The sequence below is a fragment of the Dendropsophus ebraccatus genome, chromosome 3 (assembly GCF_027789765.1).
Source record: "Dendropsophus ebraccatus isolate aDenEbr1 chromosome 3, aDenEbr1.pat, whole genome shotgun sequence".
NCBI classification, from domain to species: domain Eukaryota; kingdom Metazoa; phylum Chordata; class Amphibia; order Anura; family Hylidae; genus Dendropsophus; species Dendropsophus ebraccatus.
In genome coordinates this window covers 34275465-34302868 of record NC_091456.1, presented here as the reverse complement: position 1 = coordinate 34302868, position 27404 = coordinate 34275465, and positions in this window count along the sequence as shown.

Sequence of the window (27404 nt, the reverse complement as noted above, 5' to 3'; positions counted from 1 at the left end):
GGGTGAGAGCAGCCGGCGGCTGGGACACGGAAGGGTGAGTGAGCTGGCCAGTGGGAGCGGGCGGCCGTAACAATAACAACATACACTTACCTCCCCAGCTCCAACACTGGGGTCCGCTGTCCTCCGCTCCTGTTCCCGGTCACTTCTAGGTATGAGTGGGGACCTGGGACGTGACGTGTCAGGCCTACGCAGACAGTGAGCGGCCAAGGTGAGACTCCGCTATGGTCGCTGACTGGTTGAATGGGCCACGTCACGTCCCAGGTCCCCATTCAGACCTAGAAGTGATCGGGAACAGGAGCGGAGGACAGCGGACCCCAGTGTTGGAGCTGGGGAGGTAAGTGCATGTTCTGGCAGTTTTGAAAAAATAAGGTCCATGCTCGGACTTCTCCTTTAAGTAGGACTGGCCTATTGGTGGTATGTGGAGCTCATGCATATGACAAACTGTCAACACGGTGGTGCAAGAGGCCATACTTATCATACTTATACTGTATCAATTATTTACAGACTGGCTACATATGCAGACATATATTTTACATCATGATAGCTGAGCTGCACTTTAAATGATCTATATTTCTCATGGTAATATATACAATAAAATTGCTTACCCATGGACATATTTAATTTATTTACCTACCTCTGCGGCTTCTGTGCTTCTCTGCCCGGCCACCGGTTTTGACATATGTGATCTGCCCCTTTGCTATTGCCAGGAGCAATTTCCATAAGAATGAGTGCCCTGGATACAGGGATACATCTCATACTTGCATGCGATTATGATAAATCTTCCAGTGACTCTTACTTGGTTTGAATCGAGTGTCGGCAGTTTTGAAATAATTTTAATGTCCCAAGCGCAACAGCTCCATGTTAAAGAGGAAGTGTCATCACGGAATGATCTAAGTTTTTATGTTAAACATGTTTAAAGAATTAGACTAGGTTCACTAGGGGTTTTTGTATGCCATACTGCAGAATCTGCTTTCCTTTATCTTACAGGATAAGGTTATGTTCACAAAACGTAAGTTCCACACTAATCACGGACGTTGTTGCAATGGCCGTGATCAGTGCGGAACTTACGTTGTGCTGAGGGAATCCCAGACGGAGGTGTATATACATAGGGGGAGATTTATCAAACATGGTGTAAAGTGAAACTGGCTCAGTTGCCCCTAGCAACCAATCAGATTCCACCTTTCATTTTCCATGTTGAATGAAAGGTGGAATCTGATTGGTTGCTAGGGGCAACTGAGCCAGTTTCACTTTACACCATGTTTGATAAATCTCCCCCATAGTATACACTCCAGCCGGGATCCCTAGCAGCGCCGTGAGAAACTGACATGTCAGTTTTCTGCGGCCGCTACTCAATGAATAATGTCCGCAGAAAACCCTGTCAGTTCACACAATGAAGCATGCAGCTCTGGCCGCACGCTCCATTGTAAGCAGAGGGAAATTCTGATGGGGGCGCGCCCGCATTAGAATTCAGCGGCGCTAAAGATCACCCGGAAGGTACTACAGTGCCGGACGGGATCATCTATTCTGAGACCCGCCGTTCCATTCATAGAATGTGTGAACATGGCTTTAAAAAGAAAGTGGATTTAAAAAAATCAAATAAAAAAAATACATTTTTTTTACAGACACAAAAAATGTATTATGTACACAAAAAGGTGTCAATCCAGCCTTACTGTCTATATTATACTAAACCTAAAACTAAACTTCCTGTGCTGATCACTTTCACAGACAGGACTGCAGTGAAAGGTGACACCAGTATATACTTGCTTAAAGTCCGTCAGGGACAAATTATTTTGGAGTGGAGGAACATAATAAAGAAGGTATATTTACCTGCCCCGATGCCCGGGCAGCGCCACACCCCGCTCCTGGACCTCAGACGGCAGTCTTCCTAGCTCCCCTACAGCTAACGCTGCAGTCACTGATTGGCTGAGCAGGCTAAATCTCACCTGCTTGTGAGAGTCGTGATGTACCCCAAAGCCGGGAGAAGATGACATCTAGCAGAGGAACAGGAGCCCAGTGATGCAGCGCAGCACGGGCACGCAGGCAGGTAAGCATACTGTCTTTATTATGTTCCCCCCACTCCCTGCAGGTAATGAATTTTTCTCCTTGAAACATTGCATGATTGAAACCGAAACGTTGCATGCGTGAATAAATTATTACATTCAGGTGCTGTCTTGTGCTTTGGACTTTTCAGTATATAGATACAACATCATTGACAATAACTGAAGCTCTGAGCTTAATGTGGAATGACCTCTGCCTAGGTCATAGAGCATGCCCAGGACCTTTCACATACACAGATTGGCCTCACTAAAATGCTAGTTTAGAGAGCACTTATATAACTGCATGGTTGTAAGACACTGAACTGACATTAGACAACCATATACTGTACAGCCATTATATTGAAGTTAAAATGCACCAGATAGCAGATGGTCACTGGCCTTTGGCTGGGATCACACATGCAATTTTTGTGGCAGTTTTTGAGGATGAGGGACCTGACTGTTTTCGGCGGTGGGCTAAGTGCTCCCCCCAGGTGGTCTTGTTGCAGAAGCCTGTAGAAAGTAGCTCTAAATGTGGTTTGGGTCTTGTCACAGGTATGACAGCCCACTTTACTGTCCATATTCTTTTATGGAGCTGTTTCTACTGGAGCAGTCCCGGGGAGCAGGTGCTAAACAAAAACTTAGGGTGTAGTGTAATATGACAGGAGTTATTAGGTATTGCTAGAATACTGACCTACCAATACTTAAAAGAAAGATAAAGGGATCGGCCCTATTGTTACTCTGTTGTAATCTTCTTTTAACAAGCACTTATCCTGGATCCGAGTTTACCAGAAAAAACAATCTGGGGTGATCACTTCTACTTCAAAAAACGGATAAATCTTCATATGAAGAAAGTAGGAAAAATGTAGAGGGCACTCACCATAAAACTTTGTGCTTTATTGAAGACTTAAAACGCCATATCGGGTTTAGCAGACAGTGAGGACGCCAGTAAAATCAAGGATACTGCCTTCCTAGCATTCTGCTAAACCTGATATGGTGTTTTAAAAGTCTTTAATAAAGCACAAAGTTTTATGGTGAGTGCCCTCTACATTTTTCCTGCTTTCTACATGTGAATACTGACCTACCAATACCTTATTTATGTGTTATAGTGTTCTTGCAGAATTTTGTAAGGTTTATGTGATATTATACCAGTATTGTGCTATTGATATAATTTATATTAAATAAAGTCACTATTGCTGCCTATATTATTTCCATAGTCACAAGGCATGCGTGTGTTTGTTCTTTTATTGGCTTCAGTGGGATGGATACTAGTAAGCAGATCTACTATACTCTACTAAGTGGCATTAGGTACACTCCATATATACACTTGTGTTTTGAAAGTGGATAGTGTATAGTAAAAGCCATCAGGCTAAGGCTACAGTCACAGGTTCAGTAGCTTTTCAGGACCATATATGATGTCCACAATGATCCGCAATCCGCCAAAAAATCATCAGTAATGCATCCGTATTGCATTGGTAATCAGTATTTTTTCGTGGATCAGCAAAAAAGGGGAAGGTGATAGTTATAGTGTCACTGTAGTTTAAATTGTTTTGCAGAAATCAATAGTACAGGCAATTTTAAGAAACTTTGTAATTGGGTTTATTAGCTGAAAAATGCATTTTTATTATGAAAAAGCAGTTTGAAGCTCTCCCCCTTGTCTTTATGGTTCTCTAAGGAGAGGGGAGGGGTTGAGGAAGACGAGGCACCAAAACAGGACAACAAAGAGTTAATTTATAGCGACATCACCGGGCTATCTCCTCTGAAGTCAGCACTGACCTCTCTGACCTCTGAAAACGGCTTTCACACAGTTCCCGCTGTGTAATCCTTTGTTCTCTGTTCTCTGCTGGCGACTAATCTCCCTCCTCCCCCTCCCCTCTCCATAGGTTACACAGGGCTCGAGAGAGAGAGGAGGGAGGGGGGGACCTGGGGAAAGGCTTTTTGAATGCAGATAATGACATATTTGCCTAATAAACCTAATTACAAAGTTTCTTTAAATCGCCTGTACTATTGATTTATGCAAAAAAAAAACAAAAAAAAACACCAAGTGAGAATGGTGTAAAATTATTCATCCATATTTTTTTCATCTTAAAAAATTACGGAGCCATAAAAATTACGGATGCTCCCAAAGAAAGACTTCTATGGGACAATCAATGCAGCAATTACGGTCCGTACTGGAGCCTGTCAGTAAGTTTTGAGGATGCAGTTTTTGCGGATTATGGATCCATAAATATATGGAAAGTGTAAACGGCCCAATTGAAATCAATGGGCCCTAAATTTGTCTGTCATTGGGGATCTGCAGCTTTCAGACAAAACTACGGAACGTGTGAATGTAGCTTAAAAGTTTTGTAAGATAAAAGATGTGGTAAGATGTGTGACGGGTCTGGGTATCTTTACCCTAAGTTCACACGTACCAGATCCGCAGTGGATTTTCTGTTGCGGATCCGCAGCGGATCTGCAGCAGATCCACAGCAGATTTCATCTAAGGGTGCGTTCACACCTACAGGATCCGCAGCAGATTTGATGCTGTGTTCAGTTATTTAAATGAAATCTGCTGCGGATCCGGTAAGTGTGAACGTACCCTAAATAACTGAACACAGCATCAAATCTGCACCATCAAATCTGCTGCGGATCTGCTGCACATCTGCTGCGGATCCTGTACATGTGAACGCACCCAAGGTTAAAGTTAGTTCTTAAAAGTTTGGAAATCTTGAGGATTCATTATGTTTTAGAATAACTTTTGAGAGTTGTTAGCAAAACACTAAAGGCAAGTTAAACTTTATAACTTAACAGCAATAAGGTCACAAAGTAAAAAGAAAAACAAAGCAAAAAAAAAAACAAGTAACAACACCGAATGAAAACCAAATAGTAAAGAGCGAGACTGTAGAGACAACGGTTTGGGGGGGATTTATAGAACAACATTCAACAGCAAGCAGGAAAACGATAAACTGGCAGGTCTCCGAATGATAAGACCCGTGAAAAAGCTGTTCACCCGTAAACTTTAATTTAAGGCTTCTATACCTCAACTAGTGATTAAAACCTAATTGAGCTTGTAAGAATCTTTTGCTCCTGAGGATAAAGCAATAACAGGGTGGAATGTATCAGGAGGATTCATGCATGATTGTTAGATTATGCCTAATTGCCGTTTCCATTTCTGAGGTTGTCACGGTAACCTGTCACATTTTGTGTTTTAACCCTGTTGATACTATAAAATATATGCAGTAAGCTATTGCAGACCAGGAGCCACATTGCTGCATAATAAAAGGACACACTCATAGACTGTGTGTATATATATATATATATATATATATATATATATATATATATATATATAATAAAATATAAAGCTGGTTTTTAAGCTTTCTGTAACCTTGAAACGCTTGCTTTTGTTCTAAAAAGGAGGACAGCGGTATAAATAGAGGAGTACGGTGGGAGATTTGAGAGATGGCAGCAAGATATAAAGAGGAGCTATATTGTATTGTCCGATGTAAGCCGCTACTATAATTGTGAATTGTATCTTATGTTTAAATGGTTGTCAGTGCTGGGAAAGGAGTAATGTTTAAGCCCGAGGAAAAGTTGCAGTAAGCTTGTGAGAAGCCGGTCTGATCGGTGCGTAAGGTCAGAAAAGGGCGTTACTATAAATCTATATGGGATATTATTATGCTTTATTATGAAGAGTAAATGAGTATGAGGGGGTTTAAAGGAGAAGTCTGGCGAAAGTTTTTATTTAAGTATTGTATTGCCCCCCAAAAGTTATACAAATCCCCAGTATATACTTATTAGGGGAAATGCTTATAAAGTGCTTTTTTTCCCTGCACTAACTACTGCATCAAGGCTTCACTTACTGGATAACATGGTGATGTCACTTCCTGGATAACATGGTGATGTCACTTCCGGGATAACATGGTGATGTCACAACACGACTCCCAGAGCTGTGCGGGCTGTGGCTGCTGGAGAGGATGATGGCAGGGGGACACTGAGGGACACTGGGCACTGGAGGGACACTGAGCATCCCTCTGCCATCATCCTCCCCAGCAGCCACAGCCCGCACAGCTCTGGGAGTCGGGTCGTGACATCACCATTTTGTCCAGGAAGTGACATCACCTTGTTGTCCAGGAAGTGACATCACCATGTTGTCCAGGAAGTGAAGCCTTGATGCAGTAGTAAGTGCAGGGGAAAAAGCACTTTATAAGCATTTCCCGTAATAAGTGTATATTGGTGATTTGTATAACTTTTGGGGGGCAATACAATGCGTTAATAAAAATTTTCGTTGAACAACTTCTTTAAGGGAGTAGGACTGGGCTGAGGTTAATGGTCAGGACTAGGACTGTTCTGCAAAGATAAACTGCAGTTCTGAAGCTCCTGTTCACAAGTCATGGCAATGGGAGCTGAATTGTTCGAAAAATGACAATATGCCCTATTGATATACCTTCACTTTCTGTGATGGGAATATCCATTTAATGCATCTCTTGGCATGGAGTTTGTGCCGTTGATGATTTTATTTACAGCTGCGTTGAACCCCTCTGTTTTTTTAATCTTGTTAGTTACTAATATCAATCTCGCCATAGGTGCTGCAGTTTTACAATAAATTAAAGATGGGCAGGAACTGCCAAAAGCACTTGGCCTACATATGCTGACAGTAGGATAGAGAAGGCAATAACAGTTACACCATTTCATTTCCTATATGAATGAGTTCCCCTCTATCAAGACAATAGACTAAACTGTTTTGAATTTGTGCAGAAGATTTGATGTGAGTGACACTATTACTCCTCCTCCTCCTCCATTTCTATTATTATTACTACTACTGATACTGCTATTACTACTACTACTACTTCTATTTCTATTATTAATACTACTACTACTACTTTTACTAACACTACTACTTTTATTATTATTATTATTACTACTATTACTACTATTACTACTACTACTTCTATTATTATTACTACTACTGCTATTACTACTACAATTCTACTTCTATTATTACTACTACTACTTCTTTTTCTATAATTATTATTATTATTATTATTATTACTACTACTGCTGCTATTACTACTACTATTATTACCACTACTACTACTACTATTACTAACACTACTACTTCTATTATTATTACTACTACTGCTATTACTACTACTACTATTACTACTACTTATTCTTCTATTATTATTATTATTACTACTACTGCTGCTATTACTATTACTACTACTTCTATTATTATTACTACTACTGCTATATCTACTTCTATTTTTATTATTATTATTATTATTACTACTACTGCTATATCTACTTCTATTATTATTATTATTATTATTACTACTGCTATTACTACTACTACTATTACTACTATTATTACTACCACTGCTAATACTATTACTACTACTACTTCTTTTTCTATAATTATTATTATTAATACTACTGCTATTACTACTACTATTATTACTACTACTACTAACACTACTACTTCTATTATTATTACTACTACTGCTATTACTACTACTATTACTGCTACTTATTCTTCTATTATTATTATTACTACTACTGCTGCTATTACTACTACTACTATTACTACTATTATTATTACTACTACTACTACTACTATTACTAATATTATTACTACTACCACTGCTAATACTATTACTACTACTATTATTACTACTACTACTGCTATTACTACTGCTACTATTACTACTACTATTATTACTACCACTGCTAATACTATTACTACTACTATTACTACTATTATTACTGCTATTACTACTACTGCTGCTATTACTACTACTACTTCTATTATTATTATTATTACTACTACTACTATTACTACTATTATTACTACTACCACTGCTAATACTATTACTACTACTGCTATTATTACTACTACTACTGCTATTACTACTACTACTACTACTATTACTACTACTATTATTACTACCACTGCTAATACTATTACTACTACTATTACTACTATTATTACTGCTATTACTACTACTGCTGCTACTACTATTACTACTACTACTACTGCTATTATTACTACTACTACTACTATTACTACTACTACTATTATTACTACTACCACTGCTACTGCTATTACTACTACTGCTATTACTACTACTACTATTAGTACTACTGCTATTACTACTACTACTACTATTACTACTACTATTATTACTACCACTGCTAATACTATTACTACTACTGCTATTACTACTACTACTATTACTACAATTATTACTGCTATTACTACTACTGCTACTACTACTACTACTACTATTACTACTACTACTACTGCTATTACTTCTACTACTACTATTACTATTACTACTACTATTACTACTCCTGTACTCCATCATTTGCTTGCTATTCATATAAAAGTACTGAGTCTATTGTCTTAAAAGAGGGCGACTCATTCTTAATTTTGCTTTAGGACCTGTGTCATGTTTTTGCCCTTTCAGATCTCAGCACGGTTCTCTGCCCCTGTGTTTTTGACCATGATTGAGGGCCCTAGGCCCATTAACAATTATAATAATAACTTAGAGTAATAGCACATGTTGAAAAATCCCGATTTGTGCAGAGATGGTCTGTTGTGCATCGCTCTGTGCTATAGGATCATTCGGGCAGCCTCTCCCACTACTCCACACTCACTGTCTTTGCATGTAATAGCACAGTACAGTGAGCGGGGAACAAGCGATGAACTGAGATCTCGGTGCTCACTTCCCCCAGATTATTGGATTGTGTAATACATCTTGTTCCCTTTGTCTTATATTAGTACTTTCTCTAGCTTGTTTCCCTGTGTCTTATATTAGTACTTTCTCTAGCTCTAGTACAGGGACTTCCCATTTGTGCTGTCTGTGCTTCACAGAGCGAACAAGAAACGTGTGAATGTAGCCTTATTCAGCATCGGGACCAACGTCCAGTTGTCGCTTGCAGCCTAGCAGAAGACCAGCAAGTAGGCAGGGACAGTATTGGGGGGGGGCCAGTGCTAGGGCTCATACTGTCTGTCTGTCCCTGTCTTCGATGTAGGTCCTGGAGTCCTTTACAACTCCAGAATTATCATCACTCCCATGCATAGGGGACCCAACCTCCCCCAAAATCCTCAGCTCTCTATCTTCTGCCCTAGTAATAATTTTGATACTGTTTCCTATTTGTACAGGTCAGAACCGTTCCGGCAGACTATACTGACATGACCTGTAGCATAACACACACCAGCTAGATTAGACTACAAGGTTAAATAGTCTACTTCCCATAGCGTGAACCCTTGCACATGACTCCAGCTTTTTTTTTTACGTTAGATACCAGAGTTGTAGTCATATCGGAATGCACTGAATGCAGACGTTATAGAACAGTCAGCCATTACAGGTATTCCGGATCGCTCTGATTATAAATGGGATTATACTAAACGAGGTAAACAGAAAGAATGGTTGAGCTTCTCATAGACCGGTTCCTGTTGTTGTTCTCGGAGAGCCTGGGGGAGATTCAGCAGCAGCCGCTCGGTCCCTAAGCTTTGCCTCTGTAGGACTGTAGTAAGTGGCCTTGGGATTTCAAATTCCAGGAAATAAACAGGTTCGCTGGAGGCATCCACTGGGATTCAGGAACAAATCACAGACAATTTACATAAGTATGGCAAGACCTTCAGGCTCTGAAAGGAAGCAGACTTTTTATTGTGTGATAAACAACATGACAGTGGCTGATTACTATGTGCCCTATTATTACATTCAATGGCTGATAGAGCTAAGCTGGGAGTTCTAAGGTAGGGACATTTATTTTTCTCATCATTGAGAATACTGTATGGTAATTATAATTCTGTTAGGAATGTGGTAATATTGTGGCAGATTGGCATGGGTTAATATTGTTGCTAGGAATTAGTGGATCTAAACATTAGCTATAACATAGACTGGAGTGTTTATTCTGCGAAGGGCTTCAAATCCCCTTGAGATGTCTAAATATTTAACTACCAAAATGCAAAAAAAAAAAAAAAAAAAAAAAAAACTGCCGTAAGTTATTTATGTAAGACGATATCAGAATTTGGTAGCTATACGAATTAAAATAAAATAGCATTAGTAACATTGTCAAATGAATGGCTAACCATGTGTTACATAAATGGGTCTTGTCCAAGTGGCTAATAGAGGGGGCTCCTGGGTCCATTATATATACCCTGTCATTACGATACCAGATCTCCCCCAAACTTCTCTGGATCCAGTGGGAGAGTCCCATATTTTGGTGCTGTCCTGCTGTCGCCCTGTCTTATGGCCTTTCTGTCATGTGGTTGGACAGGAGTGTGTGGCCCCATGCTGTAAATGGATAACAGTGCCAAACCCTAGAAAATCTTTTCATGACTTGCAAGGAAGTGTCAAGGCTGAGGAGACGGAGGTACCATGCAGGCCACAGAGACTACAAGATTGAGTGCTAGTGCTGTACTGTAACATGGGTGGCATAGACTGTGGCCTGACAGGCATCCAGAGCCCTGCTGGCACATTAATTTACATGGAGTAGTTGGGAAGGGGTTAATTTTACTCATTATGGTGCATAAAACAATTTATACACTATTTATTAAAAAAAAAAAAAGTCTACTTTCTTTTCTGCGGCCTCTTCGATGTCCTGCTATCTGTGAAATCTGTCGGAAAAGTTTTTTTCTGACTGAAAGCTAGAAGCCGGATGTTCCGATGTTGAAGCCCATCGGAACATAGTTAGAGAAAACGAGCAGCTGATGAAACGATCATTGGATGATTGTTGCCGTTTATTCCAGCCCACCGGGCATGCATCACTATGTGTATTAGCAATGCACGGCCAATGGCTGATGACTGTAAAAAAATAAATAAAACTTTTTACATAGCTGTCCGTGCTCCCTGGTGTCCTTCTAGCTCCTGCCCGCTCCCTGCAGCCACCACTGTAACTTCGAAGTGGCTCTCTGAAGTGACAGGCCGCTCAGCCTATCAATGTTCGCGGCTCTGTCCCATCTTGGCCAGTGATTGGCTGAACAGCCTGTCACTTCAGAGACCAGCTATGAGGTTCCAGCGGTGGCTGCAGGCCGAGGGTCGAAGCGAGAAGGACACTGGGGAATGTGGATAGGTATGTATAAGGTTTATTATTTTACACGCTTACATTCAGGATCAGGCCATGTAATACGGCCCTAAGGCTATGTTCACATGCTTGTTTTCAGACTCTTTTTTAGGACGGACGTCATTTTGAGGCCAAAATATGGCCATACATTCGCCTCAAGATGACAGCCGTCCTAAAATACGTCCGAAAACAAACGTTGTGTTACCGTAGCTATATATAAAATACGTTTCCTATATATCAGACATAAGGCTTCATGCAGAGTAGATTATTCTCTACAATTTTTTTTAATTGAATTTACAATAGATACTTCAATATATAAATTTGTACTGTATTTCCAAGATGGCGTTAGTTACCCATAAACCTTTTGTAAAACACTTACCGCATGTAATCTGTTAAGAAGAGAATGTTAAACTCTTTTGGTGCTCACAATAAAGCTGGCTTAGGAGAAAGTGGAAAAAAATTACTTCCAACCCAGTTATGGATGTCCCACTACTTAAAGGAGTTTCCTGTCACAGACTATTAGGTCCATACCACTGACAGCAGCTTGCAATCCTATGGTCATCATGAGACAGTCAAATTGGCTGCAAATTACTGGAAAAGACCTGATTTGGCAGCTCATAATATTCCCATGATGTGTATTAACACTTTCAACTGGATGGACCTAGTATTTTTTTTTTACACTTTATGGCACTAGTGTTTGGCCTCTGTACAACATTCCTATGTAAACAGGGTGTGTTGTTTAGATGTAATTTAATAGCACTATAACACAATTTTGTATAGTTAGCCAATATTATTTATGCATTGTCTTATGTGGCCACTATGGGGCACTGTCATATGGGCATCCTGCTGTACTGCTATGTATTTGTCCATCCCATAGAGAATCAATGGAGTGGATGGCCACCACTGAATGGCAAATAATTGCTGTTATTTTAAAACATTTTTTCAAATTAATGGCCATAATTTGCCATCCACTCGGTTTCAACAGTGTGTGAACATAGCCTTTCTGTGTTTTTAATCCACTCCTGGCTGTGGTGGCAAAATACTGACCAAAATACTGAGAAAAAATACTGTGTGGGAACATAGCCTTAACCCCTTAAAGACAGAGCCAATTTCGATTTTTGCACTTCTTTTTTTTTTTCCTCCTTGTGCTTAAAAGGCCATAGCACTTGCATTTTTTCACCTAGAAACCCACATGAGCCCTTATTTTTTTGCGCCACTAATTGTACTTTGCAGTGACAGGCTGAATTTTTTTCAATAAGTACACAGCAAAACTAGAAAAAAAATAAATGTGTGGTGAAATTGAAAATTCTGTTTATTTGGGGGGGTATTTGTTTTTACGCCGTTCGCCCTGGGGTAAAACTGACTTGTTATGTATGTTCTTCAAGTCGTTACGATGACAACAATATATAACATGTATAACTTTTCTTGTATGTGATGGCTTGTAAAAAATTCAAACCATTGTTAACAAATATACGTTCCTTAAAATCGCTCCATTCCCAGGCTTATAGCGCTTTTATCCTTTGATCTATGTATGCGACTTTTTGATCGTTTTTTATTACAATTTTTCTGGATTTGATGCGACCAAAAATGCGCAGTTTTGCACTTTGGGATTTTTTTCGTGCTTACGCCGTTTACCGTGCGAGATCAGGAATGAAATAAATTAATAATTCAGGCAATTACGTACGCGGCGATACCAAACATGTTTGTTTATTTATTTTTATTTATAACATGGGAAAAGGGGGGTGATTCAAACTTTTATTAGGGGAGGGTTTTTTTTATTAATAACACTTTATTTATTTATTTTACACATATACTAGAAGTCCCCCTGGGGTTAGGGTTATTCCCTGTGGGGTTAGGGTTATTCCCCCTGGGGGACTTCTAGTATATGCACACTGATCTCTCATTGAGATCTATGCTGTATAGTTATAAAGCATAGATCAATGAGATGGATATTTTCCGGCTGTTACAGCTGGAAGCAATCGAGTGCCGAACCGGGATCAGCGCCATTACGGTGCAGACCCCTTCCGGAGCCGGATGTGTGGATCGCTCCTCCAGTCCCGGGGGAGATCCACAACACTAGACACCAGGGATGAGGCTGCATAAAGGATTCAGATGCAGCTGTCAAGTTTGACAGCTGCATCAGAATCCTTAATTAGCGGGCACAGCGATCGCACCGTGCCCGCTAATTGCCGCGGTCCCGTGTAACGCTCCGTGTAATGGGAGCGGCGGCAACACACCACCTCTATGTCCTATTCACTTCCCGCCTCCCCGCAGCTCCCTGTGCCCCCCCTCGGCTCTTACCCGCCGGTCGACAGGTGTAATAGCGCCGGCAGTGAGTGGGGAACAGTTTGGCGCTTGCTTGCTCCAGCCCCATGTAATAGGGAGTCCAACCTAATTCAGTATACTCAAGTGTCAAGGAGGTGGGGCCGAGCTGCTTAACTGTTGTAAAATAGTGCAGGGCAGCTTTCTTAATGTGACTGAATTAGTAGAGGGGAATGGGAAGCGAGGAGGTGAGCACTTGATTCAAGTTCAATTAAACATCTATATGGGTCTATGGCAGTTTTCCATATTGAACAGTCAAGCAGTAAGGATAATTGTAACATGAATTCTGGAATCCCAAGTTATAATGTATAATATGATCATGATCCCACTAGACTGCAATTTCTTTGCCGGCTAATGTCCATTTTGATGTAATTCTGAACATTTACAGTGAAACTATAGAAGTCATATTCTCTCTTACTTCTTTTTTTAATTCTAGAACCTTCCCTAAATATCTATTATTAAATGTATTTACTTGAGATGTAAGAATATAACCGCTGGACATAGGTGGGAATAGGAAATAAAAGCAGATTGAAAGCCAGATGGAAGATTTAATGGAAAGTTAAATAGAAGGCAAGGGATCTGAAACGGCTTCTTAATGGAACTGCTCCTCACTCCATTTAATCCTCGTCTGCTGAACGTAGTGTCCAAGTCAGCAGAGGGATAGCTGAGCTAACAAGGTAATGATTAACCCTGTAGCATCAAGGAGAGCTGTGGATTCATTCCGAAAGGAAAAACCACCATTGTAATTGGGCGAGTTTATTAATCTGACAGCATGATGTAGACAGATAGTATACTGTGCTCCCAGTACTCGCAGGTGGTGGGATGAGTAAAATCATATGTCTACATTTTGGAACAGTTCTGGAATTATCTTTGTTAAATGGTGCCGAACAATGGTTACGTTAGAAATAAATATTAAGACGGCAAATAAAACACTTCTGGTAGTGGAAAAATATACCAAAGAACTGTGGTTCACAGTCATGTCGGCCATTAGTCAAGGAAGAATTTTGTTCAGTTTGTCAGGTAGAGAATATTGTGCATGACCCCTATGGATATGGATATACAGGGTCGCTGCTGTTAGGTGACCACAAAATGTGCAGGATGGTGTTTTTTTTAACATGATAGAGTGGAATAATAAAGAATACAGGGAATATGTTGTGTCTCACCAGTCCAGTGCAAAAACATAGAAGAAACATAGAAGATTGTTGGCAGAAAAAGACCACTGGGTCCATCTAGCCTAGTCTGCTGCCACTGGCATTCAAATGCCACAAGCTTGGGTTTCGACAGAGTATGCTTGAATTGTGCTCATCTCTAATAGCATGTAAAGACAAGGACCTCACACTCCTGGGCTAGGTCAGCACCTAGGTCACCAGACTGAGCCCACTTAAGGTATTTCTTAGGAACCTGAACCGCACAGCTGGGAACTGCTAAAGTTTTGCACCATGCAGCTGGGAATTGCACTCCCAATTGGACTAATAAAGAAAGATACCTGTGAGCCAAACTCCACCAAAGAAAAGCTGATTACGGATAGGTTAGAAAAGTAAACAGCTACTAGGAAAGAAACTAGTGGATTTAGTAGGCTAACTGACCCAGCCACAACTAAGAAGACCTGTAACCTATGTTAAAGGCTCCATCTTGAAAATGGAAGAGTCTGCCTATTCCTTAGCATGTTCCACCAAGGGCATTCCAACCTACATCAGCTAGAAAGTGTACATGCACCTAAACCACTATCATCCCAAGTACAACCAACTCCTTACTGTACCAGCTCAAGGAGCACTACTCTGACCAGACCAAGACAACTGTGGAACAAGTATCTTCATCATTAGATATGAGCGAACCCGAACCCTCTGCTTTTGATTACCGGATTATCCAGGCAGGAGGAGGTATATCCCCTGGATCACAGAGGAGTGCTGACGTACCCTCTCCAAGAAGTGAAATCTAAGGAGTCTTGGGTTTTCACCAAAGTCCATCACAAGTCAGGATGAGTTTCACTGCCGGAAACTTCCCAGTCTGTACCCTCAGAGAAGGTCCCTGGTGACTTCTGACTAAAAAGAATGAAGAAGTACTGGAGCCTTGGACTAAATGAACCACAACTGCTGACAAACTTCAATGCTCTATGAGAAAACGTCAACCAGAATGAAGCTGAGCAGAGAACCAGGGATGGAACAAGATCCAAACAGGAAGAATGTCGCTAGGAAGAGAGGGAAAAGGCAGAAAGCCAGGGAGCACAGACATGGTTGCTGACTGGACCAACACCAACAACTGAACACAGAGGTCTTGAGGTTATGCCTATAAATACCCTCAAGTGATCAGCCTAGAATTCACTAGAACTTGTGTGCTAAGCCTATAAATACAGGTGAATAGGCATACTCCTGCCACTAGAGGGAGCTCAATCCCCCAGGAAGGCTGCCTAGCACAGGTAAGAAGATGTCAGAAGACAAGTACACTACGAAAGAGAAGTAGAGCGAACAGATGACCAAATCGCAGTGTGATCCGCAGCAGGTACGAGATAATGGACAAGACCATGTACCGTTACAACCCTTACATTCAACTTGTTCAGCTACCAGTAATCAAATGCTGAGCGTTTGGGTTTGCTCATCTCTATTCATCCATCCATCTGTATCCAACCGGGCTTGTACTTCCTTTTTCCTATTATGTGCCCTCCCTGGAGTGCTGCAAATGGCAGATTTTAACTGCTTCATCTTTTCTGTCCAGCATTGTTTTTTACTGTCAGGAACTGGTACCCACTAGTCTGCCATCAGGGCGATGTAGGAGGTTTGTTAAGTGGCCCACTGTGCTGCCATTACTGAACTGAATAATATAATTCTTCCTGTCTCCTGGGAAAACTTGCTTCATATGGATTTATAAAGCCAGTATTGTGTTCAATGAGAACAGTACAGATTCCTACTTAGTGAGCTCCCTTTAGGTTCTGCTGAAGGCATCAATAATTTTATCATTTAACCCCCATGGCTGTGTGGAAGAAAGCAGTGTGTAGGGAAATGATATGGTAATTCTTTAATTTCTCCTTTCCAAGAGCAACAGAAGCTGCTGCACTCACCATAAAAGTCCAAATTACTATATTCCATACACATGGTCACAGATGCAAACGAACAAAGAGCGACGGATGTTTCGAGATAACGTCCTCTCGAACCATCTTCTGTTTTTCTAGGAAAGGAATTTTTTGTGATGATTTAAGCTTAAGGCTATGAATAGCGGCCGCAGAGAACATGTCAGTTCACACAATGAAGTCTGCGGCTCCGGCCGCGTGCTCCATTGTGTGCAGCGCTGAATTCACCAGAAGTGAAGATCATCCGGTCAGTACTGCAGTACCAAATATGCAAAAGAACACTGCAGAGACACCATCACATGTCTCGACGTCAGTGAACTAGCCAGACCTTCCTCCGGGAAGGAACAACCAAGCCAAGGAATGTCTCCAATCAAGGAAACCACCCAAGCAAGGTATCCATCCACAGACAGCTGTTTTGGGGTTTTTGCCCCTCATCAGTGTGGAGTAGGTTTCTGGCTAGTGGGAGCAATGACTAGTAAGTGCATGCAAAAGGACGCTGGTTAACCTCAGGGAGATTAACCAAAACACCGCAGAGACACCAGAGGGGCAAAACCCCCGAAACAGCTGTTTGTGGATAGATACCTTGCTTGGGTGGTTTCCTTGATTGGAGACATTCCTTGGCTTGGTTGTTCCTTCCCGGAGGAAGGTCTGGCTAGTTCACTGACGTCGAAACATGTGATGGTGTCTCTGCAGTGTTTTTTTGCATATTTGATTTCCCAGGGGGCAATGTTCTAGAATACATTGACGTTCAGACACGTGATGGTGTCTCTGCGGTGTTTTGGTTAATCTCCCTGAGGTTAACCAGCATCCTTTTGCATGCACTTACTAGTCATTGCTCTCACTAGCCAGAAACCTACTCCACACTGATGAGGGGCAAACCCCCCAAAACAGCTGTCTGTGGATGGATACCTTCCTTGGGTAGCTTCCATGATTGGAGACATTCCTTGGTTTGGTTGTTCCATCCCCGAGGAAGGTCTGGCTAGTTCACTGACTTTGAGACATGTGATGGTGTTTCTGCAGTGTTCTTCAGTAACACCGTCCGTTCTGTGACCCGGCCGGTCCTGTTTGGCGCCACCGGACGTCATCTTCTGCAGGAACCCAGCTCTTGCACCAGCAATGTCATGGTGTGGCTAGCCGAGCTGCACGACCCCAGCTGTGGCAAATGGAACCCGGCAGAAGCGTCATGAAGCACAGGGGATGGGTGAGTAAACTTGTTAGTTATTTTCACACCCGCCCCCCCCCCCTACCTGCAGATTTCAAAGTTGACGGGACTTCTTCTTGAAAGTGCAGACCGCCTTCAACAAGGAGTGTCTTAGAGCAACATTTTGATTTATATCCAGGTATACTGATAAATGGTGCCAAGGTATTTAACCTTTGTGGATCCTTTAACTTCTGCCACCCATTTATAGTATACATGTAATTTCCAAAGCATGGATTTGTTAGATTAACCCATCAGAGTAGTGCTCTCCCTGATATTATGGTCTTATGTAGCTCCTGCCCCCCCCCCCCCCCCATGGTTCACTGGTAACTCTCTTTTTCCATTTTTCATGGGGTAGGACCAGGGCTGGGCTATTTACCAATAGTAAGTGTTAATTCAATTCCATTAGTTGCCTGGCATAGTACAGCAATTGCAATTTGCAATGACATGGTGCTTTTAAGGGTTCACTGGACTGAACAGGTTTTTTTTTTCATACAGTACATTACTTAAGATGGCATGTAAAATAAGAAGGGTTACTGATGCACTGAGTTTGCAAGGTTCAGCAGTGCAGCAAGAACAGGGTCCATTTGGTTTATATAAAATATCTGTGTCAGGATGGTATCTTTGTGGAGCGTTATGCGTCCCTCGGCTCGTGCTGTGCGGACGAGAAGGCGCTGATATTCTCTTATTCTGTTCTGTGTTTTGTTTTGCTGTGTCTGAACACTGGTTTATTTGCTCTCTTTGGGAGACACACCCGATTTCACCTGCTGAGTTTAGTCTGGCCATGTCATGGTTAATCTGTGTTTTGGTTCTGCTGTGACTGACAGGTCATCCTGCCAGTGGATCTGTTTTGTTCTCAGGTGTCTGTGTTTGGAGATCAGGGGGATGGTCCAATTACATACTGGATCAGAACCCTGGCCTCCTATATAACTAACCCAGTCTGTGCACTCATTGCTGGTCATTGACTTAGTCTCTGCCCACTTGTATCTTCTGTGTATTTGCTATCTCTGATTTTTGCCTTATTCCTTGACCTCCCTTGCTTGCCGCCTGTCCTTGACCATTTTGCCTGGACTTTGACTACGTTTATTGGATTGTGATTTTGTACTTTTGCTGCCCGATTGTTGTGACCCAGACTGTTTACTATTCTTCATTGTGTTTGTCTGTCTGTCTTGTATTTGTGTTCCACCTAGCCAGTGCAGGGACGGTCACCAAGTTGCTCGCCGCCATCTTAGGGCGGATTCTGGCAAGTAGGTAGAGACAGTGGGCGGGGCTGAGCTTAGGGCTCACTGTCTTGTCTTGTCCTGCTGTCCGGTTCCTAACAATCTGCTTGTGGACACAATTAGTAACAAATTAGAATTTTCGTAAAATCCTGGGATTCTGTGCATGCTCAAAATATGTGGATTTTCAAGGTGTGTTATTTCTCTGTCCATCTGAAAAACAGATTTTCAATCTTTCTGGTTCCGGTGATATAATAGATATATGTTTGTATAAACTGTAGAAATAATTCAGGTTCCTCCAAACCCAGAAGCTCGACATTTGATTACCGTCGGTTGGACGAACCCAACGGTTACACCTTAGCAAATATGACCTACCAAAAGTGCAAAGTGTCAAAACTCCCCTATTAATGAAGGGGTTAATACCCAGGTACAGATAACAGCACTGAAATAATATCCTGGTTGCAGTGTGCTGCAGTGGTGGGGTATCTGAGCTGATCGTGTGTTATAAAAGTTGATCTTTTAACATCCAAGAAAAAAAGCTCAGTATCAGCATAAATGCAGCTCCAACCCTAGTAAAGATATACAGTACTGCATTACGAATATTATCAGCAAAAAAGTTTGTACCTAATAATAAAACGTAGGGTTAAATAATATGCACCAACTTCTTTATGAGAGTTGCAAACAACATGTAGTTACAATTTGATTAAAGATTTACACAAATCCTTTTATCCCCACAGACCAAATGGCTGTGATGTACTATCCTTTATACTACCAGGCCCTATGGATTTGATGTATTTGTGAAGGAGGGGAAAAGGATGAAAAACTAAGCTGGAAGAGCAATTCCTGCAGGCCTATACTGAAAAATAGGAAAAAGCAATTTGTGTGACTAGTTAGCATTCCCGGCTCTGCTGTCCTAGTGCGCTCTGGGAAATCGCCAGTATGAGGCCACTATAAATAATGCGGGTTATCCAGGTCTTTGTTTTTTTTTTTTTCAACGGATGACAACTGATGAATAAATTATTATTTAGCACATTTTATTTATTTATTCCTGTTACATATATCACTCCATATGTTACAGAGATTGGCATCAGTCCATCTCTCCATTGGGGCTCACAGTCAGTTTTATACATCTTTGATACATCTGTTTATTCAGACATGCAAATGTGGACAGAATAAGGACCTATTGATTTCTATGGCCCCATACACACATCTGTAGCTGTTATGGATACGCGTTGGGGCCATGATCCTTTCTGCAAAAAAACAAAAAAACAAACAAAAACAAAACAAGCGAGCTACTATATGGCCCGTATTTGCAGCACAGATCCAACTATTAGCAATGCGGAGAGTTACGGATCTGTAGTCCTGTTTGAAGTTGCAGGTCTGTAATGATGCCTGTAGCAATGGACGCACAACTATGGAATAAATGAAGGTGTGAAAGGGGCCTGAGGGTGAACTAGGCTTTTTTCCTTCATTGTAGAGCGATCACTCTGCTTTCAAGTATAATGAGCAGGCACTAGAGATGAGCGAACCGGGTTCGGGTTCAAGTCGATCCGAACCCGAAACGTTCGGCATTTAAATAGCTGGGGCTGCTGAACTTGGATAAAGCTCTAAGGTTGTCTGGAAAACATGGAAACAGCCAATGACTATATCCATGATTTCCACATAGCCTTAGGGCTTTATCCAACTTCAGCAGCCACCACTAATCAAATGCCGAAAGTTCGGGTTCGGATCGACTCGAGCATGCTCCAGGTTTGCTCATCTCTAGCAGGCACAGCTGTTGGAAAACATCAGTTCCCTTCATGCATGGACACCATGGGGGACATTTATGAAAGGTCTAGCACGGGCGAATCTGTGCCTTCTCCCTGGCGTATGCCTGCTGTTTCCCCCACTCGCCCGATGGGCGGGCAGCGGGGGCTCCGGAGGGCCCGTCAAGGCGGGGAGCCGTAAATCATGATCCAAATTTACAGGTGTAGCAGGTATAGACTCTATGGGAGGCATTTATTAAGTCCGGCGTTTTTTACGCCGGACTTAAAAATGCCCCCGCAGCTCCGGCGGTACGGAGATTTATGTAGAGGCGGACTGCCTGTACATAAATCCTGTGCGCGCCGGTGCGCACCGCCGAAAATCTACGCCAGCTGAGTACTGGAGTAGGTTTTCGGCGTAGAATTGGGCGGAACGGATGATAAATCGCGCGGACTCTGAGTCCGCGTCCTCCGTTCCGCCCACTTCCCGCCTACTTTCCGCCCCCTTTCCGCCCCCTGGCGTACTCGTCGGAAAGTGCCGATTTGCGATTATTTTATTCGCAAATCGGCCATTTGCGTATAAAATAATACGCAAATCGGCACTTTCCGCCAAAAATCATCCGTCCGCCGGATGATACATGTGGCCCTATAGGTATGGTACTCTGGGAGTGCGCCTCTTGGTAAATTCGGCCAGGGAAAAGGGTACGGGACCTAATTTAAGAGCGGTGTACGAGTACGCTGGTCTTGATAAATCCCCCCATATGTCTATCCAGACATGATGGGCATTGTAGTTTTGCAGCAGCCTGATAACTGCGGTTTGTGCACCCCTGAGCTAAGGTGGGCAGTAGAGATTAGTGAACGTTCATCCAAATCCGAGTTGAATTCAGCTCTGAGACAGCCTTGAAAACATGAAAACAGCCATAGGCCATAGGCTGTATCCATGTTTCCAGGACTCCTTAGGGCTGCATCCAACTTTTTCAGCCACCGGTAATCAAATGCCACACACTCGGGTTTGGACGAACCTGAGTGTGCTCGAAGTTTGTTCATCTCTGTGTGCAGCAGGGGTAGATGTTTCCCTGGGATGGGATTCTCTCTTCATCTATTCAACTAATGAGCCACACTTTGCAGCACAAGTTTCTGTGAATTCTTGTGTTGACTAAAATAGGAACATCTGATCTTTGGGAACAGTGTCCTGTGGTACTATAGTACTGTGATTATAATGTACAAGCCAACTTTTATTACAGTTATTTTTCTATTTGCGCATAACAGTATCTCAGCTATCTAAAGGGGTTGGTCACTTTATTGTTGTTGTTGTTGTTCAGTTTAAATTATTAGTAAGTGTACTCACTGTATATACTGACAGCAGCTCGCTGTGTACCTCATAGAGCTAATATCAGGCTCCCCTCCTCCAGGCTGTGCTGTCCTGCTCTGTGATGATTCTGTCCATAAGATGGCCGACATGCAGGAGCATGTGACCATGCCTTGGCCCCAGTATCCTCCATAGAAATATAAAGGCTCAGCGTTGAACACTGGTAACAGAGCATGGTCGCATGCTCCTCCATGTTGGCTATCTTATGGACAGAATCACCACAGAGTAGGACAGCACAGTCTAGAGGAAGGGAGATGATTTTAGCTCTATAGGGTACACAGTGAGCTGCTGTCATTAAATGCTGTGAGTAATACTATACACTGAACAATTTTATGAAGTGGCCAACTATGCTGGATGTATATCACTGAATGAACTCTTCACCTCTTATTGGACTCCCTGCAGTAAGTATATCACGAATGTTTGAACGCAGTTTTAGGACCTGTTCACACTGAACAAAAGTGGTGGAATTTCAGGCGGAGCCTGAGCCGCGAAAACTATTTCTCATGCACCTCCACTCTCCTCCCAAAGAATTGTCACTTCTTTGGGTGGAGAGCGAAGGTGCGCGAGAAATCCCATTGAATTAATGGGACAGGCGGAATTTCAAGCAACGTCTCGGGCTCTGCTGGAAATACCGCCACTTTTGCTTAGTGTGAACGGGCCCTTAGGGTGGCAGCAAATATTTGACTTGTAAAAAAAATCTCCTGATCTCCTGAATTAGCATTATCTGCCTAGCACATCAGAGTACAGTATACAGTATAAAGAAGTGACTTAGCAAGAATGAATTTCTATCAGAATATTGGTACAGGGGCTTAGGGCATCTAAATACAACCAGTCAGTTATGAGGCATAAAACTAGAGAGTTTGTAAATTATACATTCTGATTAGGTCAATAAACATCAGGGGATCTTTTAAGCACTGAAATGCAAACATGGCTATTTGCCCTTTTAAAGGAAATGTTTCATCCCATGAGTTATGGTGGAAGAATCTGGAACAAATGTTACATATAATATGTTAAGTTCTATACATTTGCAGGGAATTAGTATGTAAACAAAATGTTTGACCTTCCTCAGTAAGAAAGGCTGGATATCCCGTTTTCTGAGAAGTCAGTACTGGTACCATGTGTATTCTTGATATACTTGTGCTATATACTGCACATATATATTTTGAGATATTCTATTTGGCAACCATATTTGTATGTAGTACTTATTGTGTGTTGTACTCATCCAATCAACTCATATGGACAATAACAGGAACAACTGTATTATAAAGCTCTGTATAAAGTAGAATTATTGCCACCAACCATGCATTGTTGTCAGTGTCGGACTGGCCCACCGGTGGACAGGAGGATTCTCTGGTGGGCCTCTACCTTTAGAACCTTTAGAAACACTGAATGACATATTGTTTCTCACTGGTTCTTCATTGGTGGGCCCCCAGGATCATTTCCTCTGGTGGGCTCCAGATACCCCAGTCTGACACTGATCACTGTCTAAAAACTGTACAGTCCAAAATAACTGATATTTGCCAACATTCCACATTGTATCTAAATCTGTGGGTTGTCTACATATCCTATCTCGTAGTGCAGGTAACTGAGTTCAAGCACTGAAGTCTGTGTAAAGATCTCTCTATTTTCTACAAAAATGTATTGTATTAAAAAGAGACTATACAGTAAAGCTGTCATATTTTTATATCACTGGGACTCAGTCATCCTTTCCTCTGCACCAGCACCTATACACACTAGCCTCACACCTTGGGTTATCTTTCATCCTTCTGTGGGTGGTGGTACCGATAGTCCAGGTGGGTCAATTGCCAATCAGGACTACAGTGACAAAAGCCCAAGGGACCCATCACAACCCGACAGGTCACCGATCATTTTGGGGAGTACAGCCAGCACAACACATAGCAGGTACTACCATACCTGTGTGCTGGACTAGCACTGGCGTCACGACTATACCATCTCTGGCTGAGCTGTACAGCAACACTGATGACATCCATCCATCAGTGCTACACACCAGCACACTATTATCCTGTTAGGGGGTTGGTGCAGGACTGAGCAGGGAAGGGCGATGGGAGAATCCACATTAGGGGGCTGGGGTGGGCCTGGGCTGGTAGATGATATGGTATGCGTTAGGGGACTGGGGCAGGCCTGGGTAGAGTAGAGAAGTGTGACGGCAGGGTCTGCGTTAGAGAGGTGGTATGGGCCTGGGCAAGGAAAGGCGACAAGATGGGACACGTTAGGGAGCTAGGGCAAGCCTGGGCAGGGAATGGCACCAGGAAGGCCTCAGGCTCACAATTTTAAGGAGTTCTAGGTAGGTTTTAGCAAAGGAAAGATAAATTAAGGGTTGGGATCTGTAATCGTGTTAGGATGGAGGGGCTCTCTCGTGGTGCTTTCACCTTGACGTGGTGAGGGAGCTTGCATGCCTTGTTGATCCAATGAGCTAAGCTGGCGCCAGACAGGTCAATAGCGAGAGGCCAGACTAAGCAAGGCACCTGGAAGAAAGGGCTGGTATTCTAGAAATATTTAAAATACAATAAACATATACTATCGACAATACATCTAGCACTCTCACTGCATGTATCAGTCAGCAGGACATACCCCACACATTGCTATTCTCACCTGCTTTTGTTGTTGTTGCCCTGATGAACCTTGTTATTGGCAAGCAGGAGCTGGCAGGACCCCTGCACCTAAGATTCCTGTCCATCACTAAGCTTTTCCACTATTCCCTTTGTTAAGCCCCCTCCCCCCCTTTGCATTAAGCCCTTGGGTTTTGAACTAAATTGCTTTTCACCCCTGCCTGGACCAGTCACCCCTGCCCGGACGGCCGGACCAGTACTGATAAGGAGTCTCCTTTTCCTCCAAGGTCAGACCTTCAGCAACCAAAGGGTAGTAGGGCCTGCTGAGAACTTGTAGATGAGGGGTATGGGGCTGACAAGATGCAGGACAGGAATCTGGCAGCTGGCTCCTTTCCTATAGTGATGTCTAAACTATACAGCTTTATTTAACCAATGACTTACCATGTTATATAGTGTAGGAAGGGTGCTGTCCTGGGGAAACGCCAGCCGTCAAACTGTCCATAGACTTTCCCACTTAGCACACTGACCCATCTGGCATTTACCAGAACTGCCAGATGGGAAGTCTGCCCTGGCCTTTAGTTAGCATCATTGATGTAGATTCCTTTTCCAGTGCTGTGTAAAAGTAAACTACTTGCCCGCAATTCTTAATCAAATTACTTTTCTACATGCATTATATCACTGAAACCCAGCCCTCTGCAGCCCCTCTAAACATAGCAGACTGCCTGCCATTTCGCAAATATGTGTTGTCTGGTATGTAAGTTCAGTAACAAACCGGGATGAGAAGTGTAGAGGCACAGTAGCATGCATATCACTGGCAGGAATTACCTATTCATGTGAGAGCTGGTGGGTGGGAGTGAGTGACAGTACTCTCTGACAAGCTCGTAGCTTTGACTTCACATCAATGTGATGGCTGCTCAACACCTCATACCAGCGATTGCAAATAAAAACAGATTTACACATTTACACTTCACTTGCCAGCCACCCCATTAGCTGATGAACCTTGTCATCTTGATTCTCCTGTGATAAACCTGCTAGCTTCTTACTTGTCAAAAGACAGGCAGGTTATCAAGATATTAAATCTAAAAGCAAGTGGCGAAGGAACAGTCATTAATAAGTGAACCTGTCACTTGCAAAGGGGCAATCCTATTAAGAGCATGCAAGAAAGTAATCAGCTTAGCAATGGGACACTCCTTAATTTCCGTGGATATAAAAGCCATAATATTCTTTGTGCCTAACTGGTTATTTTCTGTCTATATTGTACTTGTCATTCATTATAAGCTTGCTTAAGTGAGCAGGACTCGAGTGGTTGTGCATAGGGGCATTCATATTTAGGGGAACCAAGGAAGCTGTCAGAACGGGGAGGTAGGGACAAGATGAGACACTGGGCCCTGAGCCTAAACTCACCTACTGTCCCTACCTACTTGACTCAATCGGCCCTATGCAGCTGCGGACAACCACAAAGACGTTCCCTATACTGAATTAGTGTAACACAGAACAAGGCAGACAGACAAACACAATAAAGGGACGTCAACAAGCCAAGTCAGAACCAAATGGGCAACGCAGTACAAAATCAGAGACCAACGAATAGTCAAAGGTCAGACGGGAGGTCAGTTAACAAGTCAAGCAAACAGTGGGATACGGAGTAGACAGGGGGAGCTGGGATCAGGTATGAACCTTAATAGCCAGCAATGAGAGACTGGCCACTGCTTTCATTTATGAGGATCAAAAGCCCGGTCCGGTTCCCCATTGGTCCGGTGCTCGGATACTCAAGGTTCCGGAAAGGCAGAGGCATGTGTCAATCAAACGACACTGCTCAGCTGCAGTGATCAAGGCTAGCAGTGCTCCTGCATTGCCAGGAAGCTGAAAGGCAAGCGGGTGTATGAGACAAAAAGTAAAAACAGGCCCAGTTCACACCAGGCTCACTGCACATTCCTGACAGTAGCTATGTTAAAACAGTCACAACGACCAGTTTAAGATTTAGCCTAACAATACTGGTAAACTAAGCTTTAGGGAGGTCCTGTGTGCGTAAATGTCTCAATTTCTGCAATTTAAAGGGGCTGTCAAGGATTAGAAAAGCATGGAAGCTTGGTTTCAGCAATAAAGCAGCACCTGTCCACAGGTTGGGTGTTATATTGCTGCTCAGCCCCATTGAAAGGCAAAGGGGTTGTCCAGCGAAAATCTTTTTCTTTCAATTTAACTGGTGTCAAAGAGATATATAGATCTGTAATTTACTTCTATTAAAAAATCGCAAGTCTTCCCATACTTATCAGCTGCTATATGTCATGCAGGAAATGTGGTTTTCTTTTCAGTCTGACACTGTACTCTCTGCTGACATCTCAGGCCGAGACATGAACTGTCCAGAGCAGCAGCAAATCCCCATAGAAAACTGTTACGGCCGCGGCGGCGTCCCGCGTTCCGGGCCGCCGCCGCGACCGCTACCTGCCCTATGCAGCAGCCGGTGTCCATAGTCGGGGACCCGGCGCTGCTGTCACCTCGGCCCCGGGGGGCGCCTCACCTCTCCACGCTCCTGTCTCCCGCTGTGCCGGCCGGCGCGCGCGTCCCCGCCTCCTAGGGCGCGCGCGCGCCGGCTGTCTCAGATTTAAAGGGGCAGTGCGCTCCTAATTGGTAGTTGCACCCAATCACTCCCCTATAAATCCCAGCATGCCCTGTCCTTAGTGTTGGAGCCTCTACATGCTTCCCATAGCGTTTGGCCCAGCTCCCTGTTGTTCCTGTGTCCTGTCCGTTACCTGGTCCCAAGTCCCTGTTCCTGAGTCCTGTCCGTTACCTGGTCCCAAGTCCCTGTTCCTGGTTCCTGTTTCCCTGTCACTCCACTTG